Source organism: Rhinopithecus roxellana, chromosome 19 (assembly GCF_007565055.1).
Source record: "Rhinopithecus roxellana isolate Shanxi Qingling chromosome 19, ASM756505v1, whole genome shotgun sequence".
Taxonomy (NCBI): Eukaryota; Metazoa; Chordata; class Mammalia; order Primates; family Cercopithecidae; genus Rhinopithecus; species Rhinopithecus roxellana.
The window spans coordinates 14,127,684-14,136,487 of NC_044567.1; positions in this window are offsets into that span (position 1 = coordinate 14,127,684).

Here is an 8,804-nt window from a genome sequence, read left to right on the forward strand (position 1 = left end):
GGGTACCCTGGGGACCTAGTACTTTTCCGTACCATCCCTGTAGCCAGTGTTATCTGTGATTCATTTCCATCCTTGGGGCCCAGGCTGATGGGGTACTCCTTTTTTTTTTTTTTTTTTTGAGACTGAGTCTTGCTCTGTCGCCCAGGCTGGAGTGCAGTGGCGCGATCTCGGCTCACTGCCACCTCCGCCTCCTGGGTTCAAGCAATTTTCCTGCCTCAGCCTCCCGAGTAGCTGGAATTATAGGCGCATACCACCATGCCCGGCTAATTTTTGTATTCTTTTCTCTTTTTTTTTTCTCTTTTGAGGCAGAGTCTTGCTCTGTCACCTGGGCTGGAGTGCAGTGGCGCGATCTCAGCTCACTGCAAGCTCTCCCGGGTTCATGCCATTCTCCTGCCTCAGCCTCCGGAGTAGCCGGGACTACAGACACCTGCCACCACGCCTGGCTAATTTTTTGTATTTTTAGTAGAGATGGGGTTTCACCATGTTAGCCAGGATGATCTCGATCTCCTGACCTCGTGATCCACCCGCCTTGCCTCCCAAAGTGCTGGGATTACAGGCGTGAGCCCCCAGGCCTGGCCTAATTTTTGTATTCTTAGTAGAGATGGGGTTTTGCCACGTTGGCCAGGCTGGTCTTGAACTCCTGACCTCAGATGATCCACCCACCTCAGCCTCCCAAAGTGCTGGGATTACAGACATGAGCAACTGCGCCCGGGTATTCTTTATAGAGTCATTTCCAGAACTTGAAATCTATGTGGGCACCACAGAAAATTTCAGGGAGCAAATTTCTCTAGGTTCAGAAATCCTAAAGAAGGATGGGACATAGAGGGAATGGGAATTCTCAGGGAGTACTATGTGTCAGGGGAACGAAGACGGACAACCTTCAAGTCTTTGGGTGAGATTTAGGGCTGTTTGGCTCAGCATTTGCCTCATTAGCCCAGTTGTAGGTTGAGGATCACCGAGGACCTCTCTCAGCTCCTCACCACCTCCTTCTGGCCGTCTCTTGACCATGGCTGTGCCCCTGTTCATTGCAAAGTTGTCTTAGAGGAACACATCCAGTTGGCAAATTTTATTCTGCGGGTGACCTTCCAGCTGTGCCGGTTCTGACCGCACCCTTTTCCCGACTGACTTTGCAGGTCAGGCCTTGGAACTGCCATACCTTCCGCTGATAATCTGTTTTACGCAGCTGTCTGCAGATCCAGTTCATGACTCATGACTATTATTTGATCTGGCAGGATGTAGAATACTTGTAGTCACCAGTTTGTTTCCATTCAGGTGCTAATGGCATCTTGTATAATGTGACCATTGGGAAAATTTCCAAAGGATCAAATATCCGAAATTCAGCTACATCAAGCCATTTGGTTTCTGATACTATAAGCTATTTGGTGTAAGGATCTTGGAATGGGTCAGGCCTGGTGGCTCACACCTGTAATCCTGGTACTTTGGGAGGCTGAAATGGGCAGATCGCTTGAACTCAGGAGTTTGAGACCAGCCTGGGCAACATGGAGAAACCCTGTCTCTACAAAAGATACCAAAAAATTAGCCAGGTGTGGTGGTGCACACCTATAGTCCCAGCTACTTGGAAGGCTGAGGGGGGGAATTGCTTGAGCCCAGAAGGTCAAGGCTACAGTGAGTCATGATCATGCCACTGCACTCCAACCTGGGTGACAAAGCAAGACCCTGTGTCAAAAAAAAAAAAAGAGGCCGGGCGCGGTGGCTCAAGCCTGTAATCCCAGCACTTTGGGAGGCCGAGACGGGTGGATCACGAGGTCAGGAGATCGAGACCATCCTGGCTAACACGGTGAAACCCCGTCTCTACTAAAAATAAAAAAAAAAAAAAAAAAAACTAGCCGGGCGAGGTGGCGGGCGCCTGTAGTCCCAGCTACTCCGGAGGCTGAGGCAGGAGAATGGCGTAAACTCGCGGGCAGAGCTTGCAGTGAGCTGAGATCCGGCCACTGCACTCCAGCCCAGGCGACAGAGCAAGACTCCGTCTCAAAAAAAAAAAAAAAAAAAAAAAAAAAAAAAAAAAAAAAAGAATCTTGGGATGTCTTATGTTATGCAGGAGTTTTAATACGTTAATTTATAGTTGGAGAAATTACTTCTCTTTCCCCGTTTTCCACCTCCTCTCTGAGAACAGTCTAGGATTAACGTCTCAATATTCCTGATCCAATGTGGTCAACTCATCAATTTGTCCTGGGGTGTGCTTTTATTTGATTATGTGGCAAGTCTCTTAATGTCTTCTCGTTAATGAAAAGAGGAGAACTAAAAGTTATGGCCTTGACATCATTTTTTCATTTGTTCACAAATGTATTTTGAACAGCTACAATGTGCAGGGCCTGTGGTAGATAACAGGGAAATAGAGATAAAGACACTGTCCCAGCCCATAAGACACTGTCCACCTCAGCCCCCCAAGTAACTGGGTACAGGTGTGTGCCACCACACCCAGCTAATTTTTTTATTTTTTGTAGAGACAGGGTTTCACCATGTTGCCCAGGCTGTTCTCAAACTCCTGGGCTCAAGCAATCCCACTGCCTTGGCCTCCCGAAATGCTGGGATGACAGGTGTGAGCCACTATGCCTAGCTGGACAAGTTATATTTTGCAACATTTTATTTTGAATTTGAAAAAACAAATGAAAGCATATGATTATATGCAAAAATTATGTTTATGTTCAGCAGTCCATCCCTAGCATTTCAAGTATTTACTCATCCCTTTAAGAGTTTCACTGAGGCCAGGTGTGGTGGCAGCCACCTGTAGTCCTAGCTACTCGGGAGGCTGAGGCAGGAGGATTATACTTGATCCCAGTAAATTTTTTTTTTTTTTGAGGCAAAGTCTCACTCTTGTGGCCAAGCCTGGAGTGCAATGGAGCGATCTTGGCTCCCTGCAACCTCTGCCTCCTGGGTTCAAGTGATTCTCCTGCCTCAGCCTCCCAAATAGCTGGGATTACAGGTGCCTACCACCATGCCTGGCTAATTTTTGTCTTTTTAGTAGAGACAGGGTTTCACCATGTTGGCCAAGCTGGTCTCAAACTCCTGAAGTCAGGTAATCCGCCCACCTTGGCTTCCCAAAGTGCTGGGATTACAGGCTGAGCCCAGCAATTTGAGACCGCACTGAGCTATGATCATGCCACTGCACTCCAGCCTGGGTGACAGTGTGAGATCTTGTCTCCTGAAAAACAAACAAACAAAACAAAACAAACAAACATAAAAACAAAAAAACAAGACTTTTGTTGAAATACTTTACATCCATTTATATTGCATATAATGTATACATTGTATATTATAAATATATATTTTATAATACTTGTACACTAATTAATATAGAAAGTTCATTTAGAATGTTAACTTTTCTTGTTGGTCATGGTATGAAAAATATTGAACTTGTTTCTTTGCTTGATATTCTTTTGTAGTTCTAAACTTGAATCAAATATATTCACTTTTTTTTTTTTTTTTTTTTGAGATAGGATCTCCCTCTGTTGCCCAGGCTGGAGTGCAGGGGCACAGTCATAGTTCACTGTAGCCTTAAACTTCTGGGTTCAAGCAATCCTCCTCGCTCCAGCCTCCTGAGTAGTTAGGAATACAGGCACCTGCCACCAGGTCTGGCTTATTTTTATGGAGACAGGGTCTCGCTATGTTGCCCAGGCTGGTCTTAAATTCCTGACCTCAAGTGATCCTCCCGACTTGGCCTCCCAAAGTGCTGGGATTACAGGCATGAGTATCCAGCCTCCACCTGTTTTTGAAATAACCCTAAACCCTCATGTCTCCCATAGTTTTCAGAAAGACAGTAAAAGTGTCTGAAATAAGAATGTACTGATCTCCACCACCAAGCAGTTAGATTTTTCCTTCTGTTCTGTTGTCATCATCTCTGCTTTTCATATCTACCTTATTGTCATTTACCATCTGTGGCCACTTTACCTCTAGCTTCTTTTCCTGTTTACTCTTCTACTTATTTACACTTCAAATTTACTTCTTTCTGATTATAAAAGTAATACATATTCATTATAGACCATTTGGAAAATATAGAAAACAAAAAGAAAGGCCAGGTGCAGTGGCTCATGCCTTAATCCCAGCAATTTGTGAGGCCAAAGCAAATGGATCACTTGAGGCCAGGAGTTTGAGATCAACCTGGGCAATATAGTGAGACCCCATTTCTAAAAAAAATATAAAATTTAAATTAGCCAGGTTTGGTGGCACCACCTGTAGTCCCAGGTACTTGGCACACTGAGGTGGGAGGATTGCTTGAACACAGGAGTTCAAGGTTACCATGAACTATGATTGTACCACTATACTCCAGCCTGAGTGACAGGACGAGACTGTCTCTAAACAACAACAACACCCCCAGAAACCACTGAATGTTTTTTTCACTTAAAAAGGTGCCAATTTACTAAATGGTGCCGATTTACATTTTAAGCCAGCTTCAGACAGAGTATCCTAAAACACAGATTTTTATTTTTATTTTTATTTTTTTTTGAAACAAGGTCTTGCTCTGTCACTCAGGCTGGAGTACATTGGTGTGATCTCAGCTTACTGCAACCTCTACCTCCTGGGTTCAAGTGATCCTCCCACCTCAGCCCCCCAAGTAGCTGGGACCACAGGTGCACACCACCATGCCCTGCTAATTTTTAAATATTTTCTAGAGACCTGGGTTTTGCTATGTTGCCCAGGCTATTCTCAAACTTCTGGGCTCAAGCAATTTCACTGCCTCGGCCTCCCAAAGTGCTGGGATTACAGGTGTGAGCCACTGCACTGGCCCTAAAACACAGATTTCATCATGTCCCTTCTCACTTAAGAACCTGCAACTGGCCAGGTGCGGTGGCTCACGCCTGTAATCCCAGCACTTTGGGAGGCCGAGACGGGCGGATCACGAGGTCAGGAGATCGAGACCACTCTGGCTAACATGGTGAAACCCCGTCTCTACTAAAAACACAAAACTTAGCCAGGCGCGGTGGCGGGTTCCTGTTGTCCCAGCTACACGGGAGGCTGAGGCAGGAGAATGGCGTGAACCCGGGAGGCGGAGCTTGCAGTGAGTGGAGATAGCGCCACTGCACTCCAGCCTGGGCGACAGAGAGAGACTCTGTCTCCAAAAAAAGAAAAGAACCTGCAACTGAGGCCAGGCCCAGAGGCTTATGCCTGTAATGCCAGCACTTTGGGAAGCTGGGGCAAGAGGATCTCTTGAGGCCAAGAGTTCGAGACCAACCTGGGCAACATAGGGAGACCTTGTCTCTACAAATAATTTTAAAAATTAGCCAGGCATGATGGCGTGCACCAGTGGTCCCAGCTACTTGGGAGGCAGAGGCAGGAAGGTAGCTTCAGCCAAGGCTGAAGTGAGCCATGATTGTGTCACCCATACTCCAGCCTGGGCAACAGAGACCCTGTCTCAAAAATAAAACACAAAAGGCCGGGCACGGTGGCTCATGCCTGTAATCTCAGCAGTTTGGGAGGTCGAGGCAGGTGGATCACCTGAGGTCAGGAGTTCAAGCCCAGCCTGACTAATATGGCAAAACCCTGTCTCTACTGAAAATACAAAAATGAGCTGGGTGTGGTAGCGTGCACCTGTAGTCCCAGCTAATTGGGAGGCTGAGACAGGAGAATTGCTTGAACCTGGGAGGCGAAGGTTGCAGTGAACCGAGATTGTGCCACTGCACTCCAGCCTGGGTGACAGGGCGAGACTCTGCTTGAATAAATAAATAAATACCCCCAAAACAAACTTTAATTCAGGTTGTATCACCTCGGAGCACTTCTTAGTGGGTGTGGGGGAAAGAGTGTATTGATTTGGTGCCAGAGGACACGAGGTCTAGTGTGTCTTTTATGTACCAGGTGTGTGATGTTGGACAAATTACTTAACCTCCCTGAACTGATTTCCTATGATGATAAATGACGAAAAAACCTCCCTCAAAAAACCCAGATAATGAATGCATGTGCAAGTGCATAGTGCAGGGTAAAACACTATTCAAATGGTAACAATGCTATGTCACCCCTCTGGTAAAAGTGGGAACCCCTTTAGTAGGGTGAATTGTGAACCTTAGTGCTGGGCAACTCAATCTCCGTTTTTAATAATGCTTGCTTAATTCATGAACAAATACCTATCAGGCCTTAATTCACCCCTGATTATTTATATGTACTGCTTTGCAATTTTCTAATCATTCTCCGGGTAGTCTTTCATTTAGGGTGACCAACTGTCCTGGTTTTCCTAGGTCTAAGGGAATGTGGGGATTTCGGGGGGGGGGGGTGTTGTTCTTATTTTATTTATTTAATTTTTTGTCCCCATCATGGAATATTTTTTGGTTTTTTTGGAGTGGCCAGGGTCTCACTCTCTTGCCCAGGATGGAGAACAGTAGCATGATCACAGCTGTCACCTTGACCTCCTGGGTCAAGTGATCCTCCCACCTCAGCTTGGAGTAGCAGGGACCACAGGTATGCACCATCATGCCTGGCTAATTTAAAAACTTTTTTTTTTTTTGAGATGGAGTTTCGCTCTGTTGCCCAGGCTGGAGGGCAGTGACACAATCTCGGCTTGCTGCAACCTCTGCCTCTGGAGTTCAAGCAATCCTCCTGACTCAGCCTCCCAAGTAGGTGGGATTAAAGGCCTACCACCATACCTGGCTAATTTTTGTATTTTTCATAGAGACAAGGTTTCACTGTGTTGGTCAGGCTGGTCTCGAACTCCTGACCTGCCTCGGCCTCTCAAAGTGCTGGGATTACAGACGTGAGCCACCGCACCTGGCCAAATTTAATTAAATCTTTTAATAAGTGATGTATTAGTAATTCAGAATGTCAATTTCAAATATTTCTGTTACCTTCCTAGGGCAGCCCCTTCCCTGCTTGAGATACTTGAGAAGGAATGGAAAGGGAGTAAGTGCTGGGAGCGGGCATTACTTGGGGGTGGGTTGTATGTTGGATTTCAATGGACTCTCCACTGAGGAGCCTATTTTCTAGGGAGATCTAGAATGTTTGCAACTAGCAGAGAGCAGGATAAGGCTTAATGGACTGACCCACCAACTCTTTGTCCAGTGTCTCTGCTCGCCACGTGCTCCCCACCCACCGCGTGTGCTTGCCACCTCTTCACGTCTCACTTTCCAAAGTTACAGCTTCTAAGTTTCAGATTCATTTACACAGTTCTATTTTTGCCTGTGTGCTTCCTGATATAGATCTCCGTGTCATGCATGTTTGAGGGTCCCTGGGGTCACATCACACTGAAGTCTAGGAACATTAGCTTTAAACAGCTAATTTTCTCTTATTTAGTTGCAGAGAAGTTCCTGTTCCAGGCTTGAGCACTGGCCCGCCTCCAGGCTTTTCCTCTGTTTCTGCAGCAGTCCTTGTCTCTCAGCGGGGACAGTCTCTTCTGTGGCTTACAGTCTCTCACACCACAGGGACTTTTCACTACCAGCACCACCTGCTGTCCTGATTCCCAGAGGCCTCCCTCCCTTTCCACCTGGCCTCTGAGCTGCCCTCTAGTTGACACACTTTGGGGTTTGCAGGCTGGCCAAGAACAGGGAGGGGCTGCCCTGGTTTGGGGTGATGGGTGATCTGGAAATAGCCTTGGGGGAGGGATCTGGTTCTGAAGTTAGCACTGAAGGCTTTGTCTGTGCTTATAATGCCTGATACTTAGCTGCCAGGAAAAGGAGGTGTCTTTGCAGCTCCATTTCCCCCCTGCAGGGCATGTATTCACCCCTCTGGGTTGGTGGCTGTAGTACTAACCAGACATAACTTTTATTCTAGACTACCTGGTGTTTTCTCCTGCTCAGGGCTTTACATGCTACTTTACGGGATCCTCCAAAGGAGGGCCTCGGGGTTGCTTATGGCCTGGAGGTGGGCCAGGTGGCCACTCACATACAGCAGCCTCAGTACTTGTGCCAGTTTGTGATCCCCTACTCAGCACCAGCACTCATGCACAACTTATGCAAGGTTGGTCTTCAAGGGAAGGGGAAGGAAAGGAGAACTGAGGCAAGGAAACTAGTGGTACAGAAGTAGGAGGAGGAGCTGAGAAAGGACCAGGTGCACACTGGTTTTCACTGAAGTCATCTTCTTTCCTTTTGGGAGAACAGGCAGCTGGTTCACACCAACCAGGCTGCCTCTCCGAGTCAGCCCCCTGAAGACATTGGCAACTGATAGTGACAGGTTGGTTGTCTTGGCTGTGATGTTAACAGGCTCGTGGCCTCTCTGCCACCCCTCAGTCAGCCTAGGGCCTGGCTTCTGATGGCCTGTTCTCTGCCCATCAGTCCTGAAAGGGTCTCCTCTGTTCATAGGGGTCTGGCCTGTAATTGTTCTCTCTGTTCACATGTAGAACTTTATGAAAGATAAACAGGTTCATACTTAACTGGCAGGGGGGATAACAATGAAAGATAAACAGGTTCATAGAAGGAAAATTATATTCCTAGGCCAATAGTGAGCAAGTACAGTTGTCGCTTGGTACCCACAGGGCATTGGTTCCAGGACACCCAAGAATGCCAAAATCTGCAGATGCTTAATTAAATAAAATGGTGTAGAAAAAATAAAATATGGCCATGGCTCATGCTTGTAATCCCAGCACTTTGGGAGGCCGAGGTGGGCGGATCACTTGAAGCCAAGAGTTCGAGACCAGCCTGGCCAACATAGAGAAACCTCATTATCTATAAAAAATACAAAAATTAGCTGGGCATGGCGGCGCATGTGTGTATCCCAGCTACTAGGGAAGCTGAGGCACAAGAATTTCTTGACCTGGGAGGAAAAGGTTGCGGTGAGCCGAGATGGCGCCACTGCACTGCACTGGGCAACAGAGTGAGACTGTCTCAAAAAAAATCAGAAAGAAGAAACTATATAAAATGGTATAG